Consider the following 17,931-nt stretch of genomic DNA (forward strand, 5'->3'; position numbering starts at 1 on the left):
AAAGCGGCGGCGGCGCCGACGACGACGACGACGACGACGACGACGACGACGACAATCGCGAGGGTCTTTATCAGGGGTAGAAAATACATCACAAGAACTAAGTATTTCACGTCGGCATTCTCCGGAGACTGCCAAAAGCAGCAGTTTCTGGTGCCCACTTTAATAGCACCATTCACACTATTCATTTGCGAGAGCATTTCTTAAATACCGCACCCATTCATAATTTTTTTATCCTTGACCGCTTTTTTCGAAAGGGCCACGGTGGGAGGGGCTGTTACAAAATTCATTTGCCTCCTGTGAGGATCGAACTGACGACCTCTGGTTTACTAGACCAGCGCTCTGCCACTGAGCTAAGGAGGCGCCTCCTAGCGCACTTTTCGGGTACTTTGTTCTTACAGACTAGTGAATCGGAGCCCTTCAGCTCGAAACGCACCGCATGAGCGACCATTATTTGCATTTAGTTAGCACAGCTGCTGCTTTCTTACACATCTCACACTATATCGATGTACAACTAAAATTCCAAAACAACACATTTATTTCATTTCAGAGTCACTTTCAGCTTCAAATACCGTTCCTCTGATATTCATACGAAGCTAGGCATCGTCGTAACCCGTTACGTTCATTACGCAAGGCTCACGAGAGGGGCGCATGTTGGATCCGCGTAGACACAAAATTTTGCGCCGCCCAGCGTGGGGCTCGAACCCACGACCCTGAGATTAAGAGTCTCATGCTCTACCGACTGAGCTAGCCGGGCTGCACGCAACGCGTTACGAGCCATACAATACTGATTTGACCTGCGACCATCTATTGAAGATTCTTTTGACTACAGCTTATTTCCTGCTGCCACAAATCAGCTACAATCCTATTCAATGAAAAATTGTCTCCGAAAGGCATCAAATCTGCTTGAAATGATACGTGGCTATCAGCACCATTATTCAACACACATGCTCGACAGTGCGCAGACGCCTGTGGCGTAGCCCTTGGCTCCTGAATCAGATGCAGTAGTTCCAACAAAAACTCTCCTGAACGGCACTGTGCCGAAAACTTCGCTACAGATCACCCTTGTCTTGCTTGTGCTTCTGGTAGACGCCGGTTTTGCAGCCAGGAAGCGGACAGCAGCAACTTCCAACTAGTTTTAGAGTACTCAAACAACACAGTAAAACAGCATGCATCTTTTGCAGAACAGGAAAAACTCGACCGTGACAGGATTCGAACCTGCAATCTTCGGATCCGAAGTCCGACGCCTTATCCATTAGGCCACACCTTCACTGGCGCAATATACTTCTCCACACACACCTCATTTTCGCCATTTGTACACTTGGCAGAATGAATTTCCCATCTTTGACGCAGTTCTCCATCTCAAATTTCAGTACTAAAAGTACGACGCTACTTCTTGCTGTGTCCCATCGCAAGTTACATTCAAGCCCTTATGACGCTGATCAAACAAGAGAAGGCAAATCAGCTTCAATCGCTTAGTGCCATCTCAGTCGCTTGCAGAAGGTGCCTCACCCTATGTGATACAATGGCGAGTTGTCGCTATTACCAAAGCGACGACGACGACGACGACGACGACGACGACAATCGCGAGGGTCTTTATCAGGGGTAGAAAATACATCACAAGAACTAAGTATTTCACGTCGGCATTCTCCGGAGACTGCCAAAAGCAGCAGTTTCTGGTGCCCACTTTAATAGCACCATTCACACTATTCATTTGCGAGAGCATTTCTTAAATACCGCACCCATTCATAATTTTTTTATCCTTGACCACTTTTTTCGAAAGGGCCACGGTGGGAGGGGCTGTTACAAAATTCATTTGCCTCCTGTGAGGATCGAACTGACGACCTCTGGTTTACTAAACCAGCGCTCTGCCACTGAGCTAAGGAGGCGCCTCCTAGCGCACTTTTCGGGTACTTTGTTCTTACAGACTAGTGAATCGGAGCCCTTCAGCTCGAAACGCACCGCATGAGCGACCATTATTTGCATTTAGTTAGCACAGCTGCTGCTTTCCTACACATCTCACACTATATCTATGTACAACTAAAATTCCAAAACAACACATTTATTTCATTTCAGAGTCACTTTCAGCTTCAAATACCGTTCCTCTGATATTCATACGAAGCTAGGCATCGTCGTAACCCGTTACGTTCATTACGCAAGGCTCACGAGAGGGGCGCATGTTGGATCCGCGTAGACACAAAATTTTGCGCCGCCCAGCGTGGGGCTCGAACCCACGACCCTGAGATTAAGAGTCTCATGCTCTACCGACTGAGCTAGCCGGGCTGCACGCAACGCGTTACGAGCCATACAATACTGATTTGACCTGCGACCATCTATTGAAGATTCTTTTGACTACAGCTTATTTGCTGCTGCCACAAATCAGCTACAATCCTATTCAATGAAAAATTGTCTCCGAAAGGCATCAAATCTGCTTGAAATGATACGTGGCTATCAGCACCATTATTCAACACACATGCTCGACAGTGCGCAGACGCCTGTGGCGTAGCCCTTGGCTCCTGAATCAGATGCAGTAGTTCCAACAAAAACTCTCCTGAACGGCACTGTGCCGAAAACTTCGCTACAGATCACCCTTGTCTTGCTTGTGCTTCTGGTAGACGCCGGTTTTGCAGCCAGGAAGCGGACAGCAGCAACTTCCAACTAGTTTTAGAGTACTCAAACAACACAGTAAAACAGCATGCATCTTTTGCAGAACAGGAAAAACTCGACCGTCACAGGATTCGAACCTGCAATCTTCGGATCCGAAGTCCGACGCCTTATCCATTAGGCCACACGGTCACTGGCGCAATATAAGTCTCCACACACACCTCATTTTCGACATTTGTACACTTGGCAGAATGAATTTCCCATCTTTGACGCAGTTCTCCATCTCAAATTTCAGTACTAAAAGTACGACGCTACTTCTTGCTGTGTCCCATCGCAAGTTACATTCAAGCCCTTATGACGCTGATCAAACAAGAGAAGGCAAATCAGCTTCAATCGCTTAGTGCCATCTCAGTCGCTTGCAGAAGGTACCTCACCCTATGTGATACAATGGCGAGTTGTCGCTATTACCAAAGCGGCGGCGGCGCCGCCGACGACGACGACGACGACGACGACGACAATCGCGAGGGTCTTTATCAGGGGTAGAAAATACATCACAAGAACTAAGTATTTCACGTCGGCATTCTCCGGAGACTGCCAAAAGCAGCAGTTTCTGGTGCCCACTTTAATAGCACCATTCACACTATTCATTTGCGAGAGCATTTCTTAAATACCGCACCCATTCATAATTTTTTTATCCTTGACCGCTTTTTTCGAAAGGGCCACGGTGGGAGGGGCTGTTACAAAATTCATTTGCCTCCTGTGAGGATCGAACTGACGACCTCTGGTTTACTAGACCAGCGCTCTGCCACTGAGCTAAGGAGGCGCCTCCTAGCGCACTTTTCGGGTACTTTGTTCTTACAGACTAGTGAATCGGAGCCCTTCAGCTCGAAACGCACCGCATGAGCGACCATTATTTGCATTTAGTTAGCACAGCTGCTGCTTTCTTACACATCTCACACTATATCGATGTACAACTAAAATTCCAAAACAACACATTTATTTCATTTCAGAGTCACTTTCAGCTTCAAATACCGTTCCTCTGATATTCATACGAAGCTAAGCATCGTCGTAACCCGTTACGTTCATTACGCAAGGCTCACGAGAGGGGCGCATGTTGGATCCGCGTAGACACAAAATTTTGCGCCGCCCAGCGTGGGGCTCGAACCCACGACCCTGAGATTAAGAGTCTCATGCTCTACCGACTGAGCTAGCCGGGCTGCACCCAACGCGTTACGAGCCATACAATACTGATTTGACCTGCGACCATCTATTGAAGATTCTTTTGACTACAGCTTATTTCCTGCTGCCACAAATCAGCTACAATCCTATTCAATGAAAAATTGTCTCCGAAAGGCATCAAATCTGCTTGAAATGATACGTGGCTATCAGCACCATTATTCAACACACATGCTCGACAGTGCGCAGACGCCTGTGGCGTAGCCCTTGGCTCCTGAATCAGATGCAGTAGTTCCAACAAAAACTCTCCTGAACGGCACTGTGCCGAAAACTTCGCTACAGATCACCCTTGTCTTGCTTGTGCTTCTGGTAGACGCCGGTTTTGCAGCCAGGAAGCGGACAGCAGCAACTTCCAACTAGTTTTAGAGTACTCAAACAACACAGTAAAACAGCATGCATCTTTTGCAGAACAGGAAAAACTCGACCGTGACAGGATTCGAACCTGCAATCTTCGGATCCGAAGTCCGACGCCTTATCCATTAGGCCACACCTTCACTGGCGCAATATACTTCTCCACACACACCTCATTTTCGCCATTTGTACACTTGGCAGAATGAATTTCCCATCTTTGACGCAGTTCTCCATCTCAAATTTCAGTACTAAAAGTACGACGCTACTTCTTGCTGTGTCCCATCGCAAGTTACATTCAAGCCCTTATGACGCTGATCAAACAAGAGAAGGCAAATCAGCTTCAATCGCTTAGTGCCATCTCAGTCGCTTGCAGAAGGTACCTCACCCTATGTGATACAATGGCGAGTTGTCGCTATTACCAAAGCGGCGGCGGCGCCGACGACGACGACGACGACAATCGCGAGGGTCTTTATCAGGGGTAGAAAATACATCACAAGAACTAAGTATTTCACGTCGGCATTCTCCGGAGACTGCCAAAAGCAGCAGTTTCTGGTGCCCACTTTAATAGCACCATTCACACTATTCATTTGCGAGAGCATTTCTTAAATACCGCACCCATTCATAATTTTTTTATCCTTGACCGCTTTTTTCGAAAGGGCCACGGTGGGAGGGGCTGTTACAAAATTCATTTGCCTCCTGTGAGGATCGAACTGACGACCTCTGGTTTACTAGACCAGCGCTCTGCCACTGAGCTAAGGAGGCGCCTCCTAGCGCACTTTTCGGGTACTTTGTTCTTACAGACTAGTGAATCGGAGCCCTTCAGCTCGAAACGCACCGCATGAGCGACCATTATTTGCATTTAGTTAGCACAGCTGCTGCTTTCTTACACATCTCACACTATATCGATGTACAACTAAAATTCCAAAACAACACATTTATTTCATTTCAGAGTCACTTTCAGCTTCAAATACCGTTCCTCTGATATTCATACGAAGCTAGGCATCGTCGTAACCCGTTACGTTCATTACGCAAGGCTCACGAGAGGGGCGCATGTTGGATCCGCGTAGACACAAAATTTTGCGCCGCCCAGCGTGGGGCTCGAACCCACGACCCTGAGATTAAGAGTCTCATGCTCTACCGACTGAGCTAGCCGGGCTGCACGCAACGCGTTACGAGCCATACAATACTGATTTGACCTGCGACCATCTATTGAAGATTCTTTTGACTACAGCTTATTTCCTGCTGCCACAAATCAGCTACAATCCTATTCAATGAAAAATTGTCTCCGAAAGGCATCAAATCTGCTTGAAATGATACGTGGCTATCAGCACCATTATTCAACACACATGCTCGACAGTGCGCAGACGCCTGTGGCGTAGCCCTTGGCTCCTGAATCAGATGCAGTAGTTCCAACAAAAACTCTCCTGAACGGCACTGTGCCGAAAACTTCGCTACAGATCACCCTTGTCTTGCTTGTGCTTCTGGTAGACGCCGGTTTTGCAGCCAGGAAGCGGACAGCAGCAACTTCCAACTAGTTTTAGAGTACTCAAACAACACAGTAAAACAGCATGCATCTTTTGCAGAACAGGAAAAACTCGACCGTGACAGGATTCGAACCTGCAATCTTCGGATCCGAAGTCCGACGCCTTATCCATTAGGCCACACCTTCACTGGCGCAATATACTTCTCCACACACACCTCATTTTCGCCATTTGTACACTTGGCAGAATGAATTTCCCATCTTTGACGCAGTTCTCCATCTCAAATTTCAGTACTAAAAGTACGACGCTACTTCTTGCTGTGTCCCATCGCAAGTTACATTCAAGCCCTTATGACGCTGATCAAACAAGAGAAGGCAAATCAGCTTCAATCGCTTAGTGCCATCTCAGTCGCTTGCAGAAGGTGCCTCACCCTATGTGATACAATGGCGAGTTGTCGCTATTACCAAAGCGGCGGCGGCGCCGACGACGACGACGACGACAATCGCGAGGGTCTTTATCAGGGGTAGAAAATACATCACAAGAACTAAGTATTTCACGTCGGCATTCTCCGGAGACTGCCAAAAGCAGCAGTTTCTGGTGCCCACTTTAATAGCACCATTCACACTATTCATTTGCGAGAGCATTTCTTAAATACCGCACCCATTCATAATTTTTTTATCCTTGACCACTTTCTTCGAAAGGGCCACGGTGGGAGGGGCTGTTACAAAATTCATTTGCCTCCTGTGAGGATCGAACTGACGACCTCTGGTTTACTAAACCAGCGCTCTGCCACTGAGCTAAGGAGGCGCCTCCTAGCGCACTTTTCGGGTACTTTGTTCTTACAGACTAGTGAATCGGAGCCCTTCAGCTCGAAACGCACCGCATGAGCGACCATTATTTGCATTTAGTTAGCACAGCTGCTGCTTTCCTACACATCTCACACTATATCGATGTACAACTAAAATTCCAAAACAACACATTTATTTCATTTCAGAGTCACTTTCAGCTTCAAATACCGTTCCTCTGATATTCATACGAAGCTAGGCATCGTCGTAACCCGTTACGTTCATTACGCAAGGCTCACGAGAGGGGCGCATGTTGGATCCGCGTAGACACAAAATTTTGCGCCGCCCAGCGTGGGGCTCGAACCCACGACCCTGAGATTAAGAGTCTCATGCTCTACCGACTGAGCTAGCCAGGCTGCACGAAACGCGTTACGAGCCATACAATACTGATTTGACCTGCGACCATCTATTGAAGATTCTTTTGACTACAGCTTATTTCCTGCTGCCACAAATCAGCTACAATCCTATTCAATGAAAAATTGTCTCCGAAAGGCATCAAATCTGCTTGAAATGATACGTGGCTATCAGCACCATTATTCAACACACATGCTCGACAGTGCGCAGACGCCTGTGGCGTAGCCCTTGGCTCCTGAATCAGATGCAGTAGTTCCAACAAAAACTCTCCTGAACGGCACTGTGCCGAAAACTTCGCTACAGATCACCCTTGTCTTGCTTGTGCTTCTGGTAGACGCCGGTTTTGCAGCCAGGAAGCGGACAGCAGCAACTTCCAACTAGTTTTAGAGTACTCAAACAACACAGTAAAACAGCATGCATCTTTTGCAGAACAGGAAAAACTCGACCGTGACAGGATTCGAACCTGCAATCTTCGGATCCGAAGTCCGACGCCTTATCCATTAGGCCACACGGTCACTGGCGCAATATAAGTCTCCACACACACCTCATTTTCGACATTTGTACACTTGGCAGAATGAATTTCCCATCTTTGACGCAGTTCTCCATCTCAAATTTCAGTACTAAAAGTACGACGCTACTTCTTGCTGTGTCCCATCGCAAGTTACATTCAAGCCCTTATGACGCTGATCAAACAAGAGAAGGCAAATCAGCTTCAATCGCTTAGTGCCATCTCAGTCGCTTGCAGAAGGTACCTCACCCTATGTGATACAATGGCGAGTTGTCGCTATTACCAAAGCGGCGGCGGCGCCGCCGACGACGACGACGACGACGACGACAATCGCGAGGGTCTTTATCAGGGGTAGAAAATACATCACAAGAACTAAGTATTTCACGTCGGCATTCTCCGGAGACTGCCAAAAGCAGCAGTTTCTGGTGCCCACTTTAATAGCACCATTCACACTATTCATTTGCGAGAGCATTTCTTAAATACCGCACCCATTCATAATTTTTTTATCCTTGACCGCTTTTTTCGAAAGGGCCACGGTGGGAGGGGCTGTTACAAAATTCATTTGCCTCCTGTGAGGATCGAACTGACGACCTCTGGTTTACTAGACCAGCGCTCTGCCACTGAGCTAAGGAGGCGCCTCCTAGCGCACTTTTCGGGTACTTTGTTCTTACAGACTAGTGAATCGGAGCCCTTCAGCTCGAAACGCACCGCATGAGCGACCATTATTTGCATTTAGTTAGCACAGCTGCTGCTTTCTTACACATCTCACACTATATCGATGTACAACTAAAATTCCAAAACAACACATTTATTTCATTTCAGAGTCACTTTCAGCTTCAAATACCGTTCCTCTGATATTCATACGAAGCTAAGCATCGTCGTAACCCGTTACGTTCATTACGCAAGGCTCACGAGAGGGGCGCATGTTGGATCCGCGTAGACACAAAATTTTGCGCCGCCCAGCGTGGGGCTCGAACCCACGACCCTGAGATTAAGAGTCTCATGCTCTACCGACTGAGCTAGCCGGGCTGCACGCAACGCGTTACGAGCCATACAATACTGATTTGACCTGCGACCATCTATTGAAGATTCTTTTGACTACAGCTTATTTCCTGCTGCCACAAATCAGCTACAATCCTATTCAATGAAAAATTGTCTCCGAAAGGCATCAAATCTGCTTGAAATGATACGTGGCTATCAGCACCATTATTCAACACACATGCTCGACAGTGCGCAGACGCCTGTGGCGTAGCCCTTGGCTCCTGAATCAGATGCAGTAGTTCCAACAAAAACTCTCCTGAACGGCACTGTGCCGAAAACTTCGCTACAGATCACCCTTGTCTTGCTTGTGCTTCTGGTAGACGCCGGTTTTGCAGCCAGGAAGCGGACAGCAGCAACTTCCAACTAGTTTTAGAGTACTCAAACAACACAGTAAAACAGCATGCATCTTTTGCAGAACAGGAAAAACTCGACCGTGACAGGATTCGAACCTGCAATCTTCGGATCCGAAGTCCGACGCCTTATCCATTAGGCCACACCTTCACTGGCGCAATATACTTCTCCACACACACCTCATTTTCGCCATTTGTACACTTGGCAGAATGAATTTCCCATCTTTGACGCAGTTCTCCATCTCAAATTTCAGTACTAAAAGTACGACGCTACTTCTTGCTGTGTCCCATCGCAAGTTACATTCAAGCCCTTATGACGCTGATCAAACAAGAGAAGGCAAATCAGCTTCAATCGCTTAGTGCCATCTCAGTCGCTTGCAGAAGGTACCTCACCCTATGTGATACAATGGCGAGTTGTCGCTATTACCAAAGCGGCGGCGGCGCCGACGACGACGACGACGACAATCGCGAGGGTCTTTATCAGGGGTAGAAAATACATCACAAGAACTAAGTATTTCACGTCGGCATTCTCCGGAGACTGCCAAAAGCAGCAGTTTCTGGTGCCCACTTTAATAGCACCATTCACACTATTCATTTGCGAGAGCATTTCTTAAATACCGCACCCATTCATAATTTTTTTATCCTTGACCGCTTTTTTCGAAAGGGCCACGGTGGGAGGGGCTGTTACAAAATTCATTTGCCTCCTGTGAGGATCGAACTGACGACCTCTGGTTTACTAGACCAGCGCTCTGCCACTGAGCTAAGGAGGCGCCTCCTAGCGCACTTTTCGGGTACTTTGTTCTTACAGACTAGTGAATCGGAGCCCTTCAGCTCGAAACGCACCGCATGAGCGACCATTATTTGCATTTAGTTAGCACAGCTGCTGCTTTCTTACACATCTCACACTATATCGATGTACAACTAAAATTCCAAAACAACACATTTATTTCATTTCAGAGTCACTTTCAGCTTCAAATACCGTTCCTCTGATATTCATACGAAGCTAGGCATCGTCGTAACCCGTTACGTTCATTACGCAAGGCTCACGAGAGGGGCGCATGTTGGATCCGCGTAGACACAAAATTTTGCGCCGCCCAGCGTGGGGCTCGAACCCACGACCCTGAGATTAAGAGTCTCATGCTCTACCGACTGAGCTAGCCGGGCTGCACGCAACGCGTTACGAGCCATACAATACTGATTTGACCTGCGACCATCTATTGAAGATTCTTTTGACTACAGCTTATTTCCTGCTGCCACAAATCAGCTACAATCCTATTCAATGAAAAATTGTCTCCGAAAGGCATCAAATCTGCTTGAAATGATACGTGGCTATCAGCACCATTATTCAACACACATGCTCGACAGTGCGCAGACGCCTGTGGCGTAGCCCTTGGCTCCTGAATCAGATGCAGTAGTTCCAACAAAAACTCTCCTGAACGGCACTGTGCCGAAAACTTCGCTACAGATCACCCTTGTCTTGCTTGTGCTTCTGGTAGACGCCGGTTTTGCAGCCAGGAAGCGGACAGCAGCAACTTCCAACTAGTTTTAGAGTACTCAAACAACACAGTAAAACAGCATGCATCTTTTGCAGAACAGGAAAAACTCGACCGTGACAGGATTCGAACCTGCAATCTTCGGATCCGAAGTCCGACGCCTTATCCATTAGGCCACACCTTCACTGGCGCAATATACTTCTCCACACACACCTCATTTTCGCCATTTGTACACTTGGCAGAATGAATTTCCCATCTTTGACGCAGTTCTCCATCTCAAATTTCAGTACTAAAAGTACGACGCTACTTCTTGCTGTGTCCCATCGCAAGTTACATTCAAGCCCTTATGACGCTGATCAAACAAGAGAAGGCAAATCAGCTTCAATCGCTTAGTGCCATCTCAGTCGCTTGCAGAAGGTGCCTCACCCTATGTGATACAATGGCGAGTTGTCGCTATTACCAAAGCGACGACGACGACGACGACGACGACGACGACAATCGCGAGGGTCTTTATCAGGGGTAGAAAATACATCACAAGAACTAAGTATTTCACGTCGGCATTCTCCGGAGACTGCCAAAAGCAGCAGTTTCTGGTGCCCACTTTAATAGCACCATTCACACTATTCATTTGCGAGAGCATTTCTTAAATACCGCACCCATTCATAATTTTTTTATCCTTGACCACTTTTTTCGAAAGGGCCACGGTGGGAGGGGCTGTTACAAAATTCATTTGCCTCCTGTGAGGATCGAACTGACGACCTCTGGTTTACTAAACCAGCGCTCTGCCACTGAGCTAAGGAGGCGCCTCCTAGCGCACTTTTCGGGTACTTTGTTCTTACAGACTAGTGAATCGGAGCCCTTCAGCTCGAAACGCACCGCATGAGCGACCATTATTTGCATTTAGTTAGCACAGCTGCTGCTTTCCTACACATCTCACACTATATCTATGTACAACTAAAATTCCAAAACAACACATTTATTTCATTTCAGAGTCACTTTCAGCTTCAAATACCGTTCCTCTGATATTCATACGAAGCTAGGCATCGTCGTAACCCGTTACGTTCATTACGCAAGGCTCACGAGAGGGGCGCATGTTGGATCCGCGTAGACACAAAATTTTGCGCCGCCCAGCGTGGGGCTCGAACCCACGACCCTGAGATTAAGAGTCTCATGCTCTACCGACTGAGCTAGCCGGGCTGCACGCAACGCGTTACGAGCCATACAATACTGATTTGACCTGCGACCATCTATTGAAGATTCTTTTGACTACAGCTTATTTGCTGCTGCCACAAATCAGCTACAATCCTATTCAATGAAAAATTGTCTCCGAAAGGCATCAAATCTGCTTGAAATGATACGTGGCTATCAGCACCATTATTCAACACACATGCTCGACAGTGCGCAGACGCCTGTGGCGTAGCCCTTGGCTCCTGAATCAGATGCAGTAGTTCCAACAAAAACTCTCCTGAACGGCACTGTGCCGAAAACTTCGCTACAGATCACCCTTGTCTTGCTTGTGCTTCTGGTAGACGCCGGTTTTGCAGCCAGGAAGCGGACAGCAGCAACTTCCAACTAGTTTTAGAGTACTCAAACAACACAGTAAAACAGCATGCATCTTTTGCAGAACAGGAAAAACTCGACCGTCACAGGATTCGAACCTGCAATCTTCGGATCCGAAGTCCGACGCCTTATCCATTAGGCCACACGGTCACTGGCGCAATATACTTCTCCACACACACCTCATTTTCGACATTTGTACACTTGGCAGAATGAATTTCCCATCTTTGACGCAGTTCTCCATCTCAAATTTCAGTACTAAAAGTACGACGCTACTTCTTGCTGTGTCCCATCGCAAGTTACATTCAAGCCCTTATGACGCTGATCAAACAAGAGAAGGCAAATCAGCTTCAATCGCTTAGTGCCATCTCAGTCGCTTGCAGAAGGTACCTCACCCTATGTGATACAATGGCGAGTTGTCGCTATTACCAAAGCGGCGGCGGCGCCGACGACGACGACGACGACGACAATCGCGAGGGTCTTTATCAGGGGTAGAAAATACATCACAAGAACTAAGTATTTCACGTCGGCATTCTCCGGAGACTGCCAAAAGCAGCAGTTTCTGGTGCCCACTTTAATAGCACCATTCACACTATTCATTTGCGAGAGCATTTCTTAAATACCGCACCCATTCATAATTTTTTTATCCTTGACCGCTTTTTTCGAAAGGGCCACGGTGGGAGGGGCTGTTACAAAATTCATTTGCCTCCTGTGAGGATCGAACTGACGACCTCTGGTTTACTAGACCAGCGCTCTGCCACTGAGCTAAGGAGGCGCCTCCTAGCGCACTTTTCGGGTACTTTGTTCTTACAGACTAGTGAATCGGAGCCCTTCAGCTCGAAACGCACCGCATGAGCGACCATTATTTGCATTTAGTTAGCACAGCTGCTGCTTTCTTACACATCTCACACTATATCGATGTACAACTAAAATTCCAAAACAACACATTTATTTCATTTCAGAGTCACTTTCAGCTTCAAATACCGTTCCTCTGATATTCATACGAAGCTAGGCATCGTCGTAACCCGTTACGTTCATTACGCAAGGCTCACGAGAGGGGCGCATGTTGGATCCGCGTAGACACAAAATTTTGCGCCGCCCAGCGTGGGGCTCGAACCCACGACCCTGAGATTAAGAGTCTCATGCTCTACCGACTGAGCTAGCCGGGCTGCACGCAACGCGTTACGAGCCATACAATACTGATTTGACCTGCGACCATCTATTGAAGATTCTTTTGACTACAGCTTATTTCCTGCTGCCACAAATCAGCTACAATCCTATTCAATGAAAAATTGTCTCCGAAAGGCATCAAATCTGCTTGAAATGATACGTGGCTATCAGCACCATTATTCAACACACATGCTCGACAGTGCGCAGACGCCTGTGGCGTAGCCCTTGGCTCCTGAATCAGATGCAGTAGTTCCAACAAAAACTCTCCTGAACGGCACTGTGCCGAAAACTTCGCTACAGATCACCCTTGTCTTGCTTGTGCTTCTGGTAGACGCCGGTTTTGCAGCCAGGAAGCGGACAGCAGCAACTTCCAACTAGTTTTAGAGTACTCAAACAACACAGTAAAACAGCATGCATCTTTTGCAGAACAGGAAAAACTCGACCGTGACAGGATTCGAACCTGCAATATTCGGATCCGAAGTCCGACGCCTTATCCATTAGGCCACACCTTAACTGGCGCAATATACTTCTCCACACACACCTCATTTTCGCCATTTGTACACTTGGCAGAATGAATTTCCCATCTTTGACGCAGTTCTCCATCTCAAATTTCAGTACTAAAAGTACGACGCTACTTCTTGCTGTGTCCCATCGCAAGTTACATTCAAGCCCTTATGACGCTGATCAAACAAGAGAAGGCAAATCAGCTTCAATCGCTTAGTGCCATCTCAGTCGCTTGCAGAAGGTGCCTCACCCTATGTGATACAATGGCGAGTTGTCGCTATTACCAAAGCGACGACGACGACGACGACGACGACGACAATCGCGAGGGTCTTTATCAGGGGTAGAAAATACATCACAAGAACTAAGTATTTCACGTCGGCATTCTCCGGAGACTGCCAAAAGCAGCAGTTTCTGGTGCCCACTTTAATAGCACCATTCACACTATTCATTTGCGAGAGCATTTCTTAAATACCGCACCCATTCATAATATTTTATCCTTGACCACTTTCTTCGAAAGGGCCACGGTGGGAGGGGCTGTTACAAAATTCATTTGCCTCCTGTGAGGATCGAACTGACGACCTCTGGTTTACTAAACCAGCGCTCTGCCACTGAGCTAAGGAGGCGCCTCCTAGCGCACTTTTCGGGTACTTTGTTCTTACAGACTAGTGAATCGGAGCCCTTCAGCTCGAAACGCACCGCATGAGCGACCATTATTTGCATTTAGTTAGCACAGCTGCTGCTTTCCTACACATCTCACACTATATCGATGTACAACTAAAATTCCAAAACAACACATTTATTTCATTTCAGAGTCACTTTCAGCTTCAAATACCGTTCCTCTGATATTCATACGAAGCTAGGCATCGTCGTAACCCGTTACGTTCATTACGCAAGGCTCACGAGAGGGGCGCATGTTGGATCCGCGTAGACACAAAATTTTGCGCCGCCCAGCGTGGGGCTCGAACCCACGACCCTGAGATTAAGAGTCTCATGCTCTACCGACTGAGCTAGCCGGGCTGCACGCAACGCGTTACGAGCCATACAATACTGAATTGACCTGCGACCATCTATTGAAGATTCTTTTGACTACAGCTTATTTCCTGCTGCCACAAATCAGCTACAATCCTATTCAATGAAAAATTGTCTCCGAAAGGCATCAAATCTGCTTGAAATGATACGTGGCTATCAGCACCATTATTCAACACACATGCTCGACAGTGCGCAGACGCCTGTGGCGTAGCCCTTGGCTCCTGAATCAGATGCAGTAGTTCCAACAAAAACTCTCCTGAACGGCACTGTGCCGAAAACTTCGCTACAGATCACCCTTGTCTTGCTTGTGCTTCTCGTAGACGCCGGTTTTGCAGCCAGGAAGCGGACAGCAGCAACTTCCAACTAGTTTTAGAGTACTCAAACAACACAGTAAAACAGCATGCATCTTTTGCAGAACAGGAAAAACTCGACCGTGACAGGATTCGAACCTGCAATCTTCGGATCCGAAGTCCGACGCCTTATCCATTAGGCCACACGGTCACTGGCGCAATATACTTCTCCACACACACCTCATTTTCGACATTTGTACACTTGGCAGAATGAATTTCCCATCTTTGACGCAGTTCTCCATCTCAAATTTCAGTACTAAAAGTACGACGCTACTTCTTGCTGTGTCCCATCGCAAGTTACATTCAAGCCCTTATGACGCTGATCAAACAAGAGAAGGCAAATCAGCTTCAATCGCTTAGTGCCATCTCAGTCGCTTGCAGAAGGTACCTCACCCTATGTGATACAATGGCGAGTTGTCGCTATTACCAAAGCGGCGGCGGCGCCGACGACGACGACGACGACGACAATCGCGAGGGTCTTTATCAGGGGTAGAAAATACATCACAAGAACTAAGTATTTCACGTCGGCATTCTCCGGAGACTGCCAAAAGCAGCAGTTTCTGGTGCCCACTTTAATAGCACCATTCACACTATTCATTTGCGAGAGCATTTCTTAAATACCGCACCCATTCATAATTTTTTTATCCTTGACCGCTTTTTTCGAAAGGGCCACGGTGGGAGGGGCTGTTACAAAATTCATTTGCCTCCTGTGAGGATCGAACTGACGACCTCTGGTTTACTAGACCAGCGCTCTGCCACTGAGCTAAGGAGGCGCCTCCTAGCGCACTTTTCGGGTACTTTGTTCTTACAGACTAGTGAATCGGAGCCCTTCAGCTCGAAACGCACCGCATGAGCGACCATTATTTGCATTTAGTTAGCACAGCTGCTGCTTTCTTACACATCTCACACTATATCGATGTACAACTAAAATTCCAAAACAACACATTTATTTCATTTCAGAGTCACTTTCAGCTTCAAATACCGTTCCTCTGATATTCATACGAAGCTAGGCATCGTCGTAACCCGTTACGTTCATTACGCAAGGCTCACGAGAGGGGCGCATGTTGGATCCGCGTAGACACAAAATTTTGCGCCGCCCAGCGTGGGGCTCGAACCCACGACCCTGAGATTAAGAGTCTCATGCTCTACCGACTGAGCTAGCCGGGCTGCACGCAACGCGTTACGAGCCATACAATACTGATTTGACCTGCGACCATCTATTGAAGATTCTTTTGACTACAGCTTATTTCCTGCTGCCACAAATCAGCTACAATCCTATTCAATGAAAAATTGTCTCCGAAAGGCATCAAATCTGCTTGAAATGATACGTGGCTATCAGCACCATTATTCAACACACATGCTCGACAGTGCGCAGACGCCTGTGGCGTAGCCCTTGGCTCCTGAATCAGATGCAGTAGTTCCAACAAAAACTCTCCTGAACGGCACTGTGCCGAAAACTTCGCTACAGATCACCCTTGTCTTGCTTGTGCTTCTGGTAGACGCCGGTTTTGCAGCCAGGAAGCGGACAGCAGCAACTTCCAACTAGTTTTAGAGTACTCAAACAACACAGTAAAACAGCATGCATCTTTTGCAGAACAGGAAAAACTCGACCGTGACAGGATTCGAACCTGCAATATTCGGATCCGAAGTCCGACGCCTTATCCATTAGGCCACACCTTAACTGGCGCAATATACTTCTCCACACACACCTCATTTTCGCCATTTGTACACTTGGCAGAATGAATTTCCCATCTTTGACGCAGTTCTCCATCTCAAATTTCAGTACTAAAAGTACGACGCTACTTCTTGCTGTGTCCCATCGCAAGTTACATTCAAGCCCTTATGACGCTGATCAAACAAGAGAAGGCAAATCAGCTTCAATCGCTTAGTGCCATCTCAGTCGCTTGCAGAAGGTGCCTCACCCTATGTGATACAATGGCGAGTTGTCGCTATTACCAAAGCGACGACGACGACGACGACGACGACGACAATCGCGAGGGTCTTTATCAGGGGTAGAAAATACATCACAAGAACTAAGTATTTCACGTCGGCATTCTCCGGAGACTGCCAAAAGCAGCAGTTTCTGGTGCCCACTTTAATAGCACCATTCACACTATTCATTTGCGAGAGCATTTCTTAAATACCGCACCCATTCATAATATTTTATCCTTGACCACTTTCTTCGAAAGGGCCACGGTGGGAGGGGCTGTTACAAAATTCATTTGCCTCCTGTGAGGATCGAACTGACGACCTCTGGTTTACTAAACCAGCGCTCTGCCACTGAGCTAAGGAGGCGCCTCCTAGCGCACTTTTCGGGTACTTTGTTCTTACAGACTAGTGAATCGGAGCCCTTCAGCTCGAAACGCACCGCATGAGCGACCATTATTTGCATTTAGTTAGCACAGCTGCTGCTTTCCTACACATCTCACACTATATCGATGTACAACTAAAATTCCAAAACAACACATTTATTTCATTTCAGAGTCACTTTCAGCTTCAAATACCGTTCCTCTGATATTCATACGAAGCTAGGCATCGTCGTAACCCGTTACGTTCATTACGCAAGGCTCACGAGAGGGGCGCATGTTGGATCCGCGTAGACACAAAATTTTGCGCCGCCCAGCGTGGGGCTCGAACCCACGACCCTGAGATTAAGAGTCTCATGCTCTACCGACTGAGCTAGCCGGGCTGCACGCAACGCGTTACGAGCCATACAATACTGAATTGACCTGCGACCATCTATTGAAGATTCTTTTGACTACAGCTTATTTCCTGCTGCCACAAATCAGCTACAATCCTATTCAATGAAAAATTGTCTCCGAAAGGCATCAAATCTGCTTGAAATGATACGTGGCTATCAGCACCATTATTCAACACACATGCTCGACAGTGCGCAGACGCCTGTGGCGTAGCCCTTGGCTCCTGAATCAGATGCAGTAGTTCCAACAAAAACTCTCCTGAACGGCACTGTGCCGAAAACTTCGCTACAGATCACCCTTGTCTTGCTTGTGCTTCTCGTAGACGCCGGTTTTGCAGCCAGGAAGCGGACAGCAGCAACTTC

The 17,931-nt window shown here is 47.4% G+C and overlaps 33 non-coding genes across 33 annotated transcripts; all 33 read right to left on the minus strand.

Annotated features, from left to right (window-relative positions):
• Positions 1-288: 288 nt before the first annotated feature.
• On the minus strand, positions 289-360 carry Trnat-agu (transfer RNA threonine (anticodon AGU)). Its single transcript has one exon. It is a non-coding gene; the product is annotated as a tRNA-Thr (tRNA).
• A 321-nt stretch (positions 361-681) lies between these two features.
• Positions 682-754, minus strand: Trnak-cuu (transfer RNA lysine (anticodon CUU)). Its single transcript has one exon. It is a non-coding gene; the product is annotated as a tRNA-Lys (tRNA).
• A 440-nt stretch (positions 755-1,194) lies between these two features.
• Trnar-ucg (transfer RNA arginine (anticodon UCG)) lies at positions 1,195-1,267 on the minus strand. Its single transcript has one exon. It is a non-coding gene; the product is annotated as a tRNA-Arg (tRNA).
• Positions 1,268-1,814: 547 nt separating this feature from the next.
• Trnat-agu (transfer RNA threonine (anticodon AGU)) lies at positions 1,815-1,886 on the minus strand. The gene has a single exon. It is a non-coding gene; the product is annotated as a tRNA-Thr (tRNA).
• Positions 1,887-2,207: 321 nt separating this feature from the next.
• Positions 2,208-2,280, minus strand: Trnak-cuu (transfer RNA lysine (anticodon CUU)). The gene has a single exon. It is a non-coding gene; the product is annotated as a tRNA-Lys (tRNA).
• A 440-nt stretch (positions 2,281-2,720) lies between these two features.
• On the minus strand, positions 2,721-2,793 carry Trnar-ucg (transfer RNA arginine (anticodon UCG)). The gene has a single exon. It is a non-coding gene; the product is annotated as a tRNA-Arg (tRNA).
• A 559-nt stretch (positions 2,794-3,352) lies between these two features.
• Positions 3,353-3,424, minus strand: Trnat-agu (transfer RNA threonine (anticodon AGU)). The gene has a single exon. It is a non-coding gene; the product is annotated as a tRNA-Thr (tRNA).
• Positions 3,425-3,745: 321 nt separating this feature from the next.
• Positions 3,746-3,818, minus strand: Trnak-cuu (transfer RNA lysine (anticodon CUU)). The gene has a single exon. It is a non-coding gene; the product is annotated as a tRNA-Lys (tRNA).
• Positions 3,819-4,258: 440 nt separating this feature from the next.
• Positions 4,259-4,331, minus strand: Trnar-ucg (transfer RNA arginine (anticodon UCG)). Its single transcript has one exon. It is a non-coding gene; the product is annotated as a tRNA-Arg (tRNA).
• Positions 4,332-4,878: 547 nt separating this feature from the next.
• Positions 4,879-4,950, minus strand: Trnat-agu (transfer RNA threonine (anticodon AGU)). Its single transcript has one exon. It is a non-coding gene; the product is annotated as a tRNA-Thr (tRNA).
• A 321-nt stretch (positions 4,951-5,271) lies between these two features.
• Trnak-cuu (transfer RNA lysine (anticodon CUU)) lies at positions 5,272-5,344 on the minus strand. The gene has a single exon. It is a non-coding gene; the product is annotated as a tRNA-Lys (tRNA).
• Positions 5,345-5,784: 440 nt separating this feature from the next.
• Trnar-ucg (transfer RNA arginine (anticodon UCG)) lies at positions 5,785-5,857 on the minus strand. The gene has a single exon. It is a non-coding gene; the product is annotated as a tRNA-Arg (tRNA).
• A 547-nt stretch (positions 5,858-6,404) lies between these two features.
• Positions 6,405-6,476, minus strand: Trnat-agu (transfer RNA threonine (anticodon AGU)). The gene has a single exon. It is a non-coding gene; the product is annotated as a tRNA-Thr (tRNA).
• A 321-nt stretch (positions 6,477-6,797) lies between these two features.
• Positions 6,798-6,870, minus strand: Trnak-cuu (transfer RNA lysine (anticodon CUU)). The gene has a single exon. It is a non-coding gene; the product is annotated as a tRNA-Lys (tRNA).
• A 440-nt stretch (positions 6,871-7,310) lies between these two features.
• Positions 7,311-7,383, minus strand: Trnar-ucg (transfer RNA arginine (anticodon UCG)). Its single transcript has one exon. It is a non-coding gene; the product is annotated as a tRNA-Arg (tRNA).
• Positions 7,384-7,939: 556 nt separating this feature from the next.
• Trnat-agu (transfer RNA threonine (anticodon AGU)) lies at positions 7,940-8,011 on the minus strand. Its single transcript has one exon. It is a non-coding gene; the product is annotated as a tRNA-Thr (tRNA).
• Positions 8,012-8,332: 321 nt separating this feature from the next.
• On the minus strand, positions 8,333-8,405 carry Trnak-cuu (transfer RNA lysine (anticodon CUU)). The gene has a single exon. It is a non-coding gene; the product is annotated as a tRNA-Lys (tRNA).
• Positions 8,406-8,845: 440 nt separating this feature from the next.
• Trnar-ucg (transfer RNA arginine (anticodon UCG)) lies at positions 8,846-8,918 on the minus strand. The gene has a single exon. It is a non-coding gene; the product is annotated as a tRNA-Arg (tRNA).
• Positions 8,919-9,465: 547 nt separating this feature from the next.
• On the minus strand, positions 9,466-9,537 carry Trnat-agu (transfer RNA threonine (anticodon AGU)). Its single transcript has one exon. It is a non-coding gene; the product is annotated as a tRNA-Thr (tRNA).
• A 321-nt stretch (positions 9,538-9,858) lies between these two features.
• On the minus strand, positions 9,859-9,931 carry Trnak-cuu (transfer RNA lysine (anticodon CUU)). The gene has a single exon. It is a non-coding gene; the product is annotated as a tRNA-Lys (tRNA).
• Positions 9,932-10,371: 440 nt separating this feature from the next.
• On the minus strand, positions 10,372-10,444 carry Trnar-ucg (transfer RNA arginine (anticodon UCG)). The gene has a single exon. It is a non-coding gene; the product is annotated as a tRNA-Arg (tRNA).
• Positions 10,445-10,991: 547 nt separating this feature from the next.
• On the minus strand, positions 10,992-11,063 carry Trnat-agu (transfer RNA threonine (anticodon AGU)). Its single transcript has one exon. It is a non-coding gene; the product is annotated as a tRNA-Thr (tRNA).
• A 321-nt stretch (positions 11,064-11,384) lies between these two features.
• Positions 11,385-11,457, minus strand: Trnak-cuu (transfer RNA lysine (anticodon CUU)). Its single transcript has one exon. It is a non-coding gene; the product is annotated as a tRNA-Lys (tRNA).
• Positions 11,458-11,897: 440 nt separating this feature from the next.
• Trnar-ucg (transfer RNA arginine (anticodon UCG)) lies at positions 11,898-11,970 on the minus strand. The gene has a single exon. It is a non-coding gene; the product is annotated as a tRNA-Arg (tRNA).
• A 550-nt stretch (positions 11,971-12,520) lies between these two features.
• On the minus strand, positions 12,521-12,592 carry Trnat-agu (transfer RNA threonine (anticodon AGU)). Its single transcript has one exon. It is a non-coding gene; the product is annotated as a tRNA-Thr (tRNA).
• Positions 12,593-12,913: 321 nt separating this feature from the next.
• Trnak-cuu (transfer RNA lysine (anticodon CUU)) lies at positions 12,914-12,986 on the minus strand. Its single transcript has one exon. It is a non-coding gene; the product is annotated as a tRNA-Lys (tRNA).
• A 1,056-nt stretch (positions 12,987-14,042) lies between these two features.
• Trnat-agu (transfer RNA threonine (anticodon AGU)) lies at positions 14,043-14,114 on the minus strand. Its single transcript has one exon. It is a non-coding gene; the product is annotated as a tRNA-Thr (tRNA).
• Positions 14,115-14,435: 321 nt separating this feature from the next.
• Positions 14,436-14,508, minus strand: Trnak-cuu (transfer RNA lysine (anticodon CUU)). The gene has a single exon. It is a non-coding gene; the product is annotated as a tRNA-Lys (tRNA).
• Positions 14,509-14,948: 440 nt separating this feature from the next.
• Trnar-ucg (transfer RNA arginine (anticodon UCG)) lies at positions 14,949-15,021 on the minus strand. Its single transcript has one exon. It is a non-coding gene; the product is annotated as a tRNA-Arg (tRNA).
• A 550-nt stretch (positions 15,022-15,571) lies between these two features.
• On the minus strand, positions 15,572-15,643 carry Trnat-agu (transfer RNA threonine (anticodon AGU)). Its single transcript has one exon. It is a non-coding gene; the product is annotated as a tRNA-Thr (tRNA).
• A 321-nt stretch (positions 15,644-15,964) lies between these two features.
• On the minus strand, positions 15,965-16,037 carry Trnak-cuu (transfer RNA lysine (anticodon CUU)). Its single transcript has one exon. It is a non-coding gene; the product is annotated as a tRNA-Lys (tRNA).
• A 1,056-nt stretch (positions 16,038-17,093) lies between these two features.
• Positions 17,094-17,165, minus strand: Trnat-agu (transfer RNA threonine (anticodon AGU)). Its single transcript has one exon. It is a non-coding gene; the product is annotated as a tRNA-Thr (tRNA).
• A 321-nt stretch (positions 17,166-17,486) lies between these two features.
• On the minus strand, positions 17,487-17,559 carry Trnak-cuu (transfer RNA lysine (anticodon CUU)). Its single transcript has one exon. It is a non-coding gene; the product is annotated as a tRNA-Lys (tRNA).
• Between the last annotated feature and the right edge of the window lie 372 nt (positions 17,560-17,931).

This window comes from Schistocerca cancellata, unplaced genomic scaffold (genome assembly GCF_023864275.1).
Source record: "Schistocerca cancellata isolate TAMUIC-IGC-003103 unplaced genomic scaffold, iqSchCanc2.1 HiC_scaffold_1109, whole genome shotgun sequence".
NCBI classification, from domain to species: domain Eukaryota; kingdom Metazoa; phylum Arthropoda; class Insecta; order Orthoptera; family Acrididae; genus Schistocerca; species Schistocerca cancellata.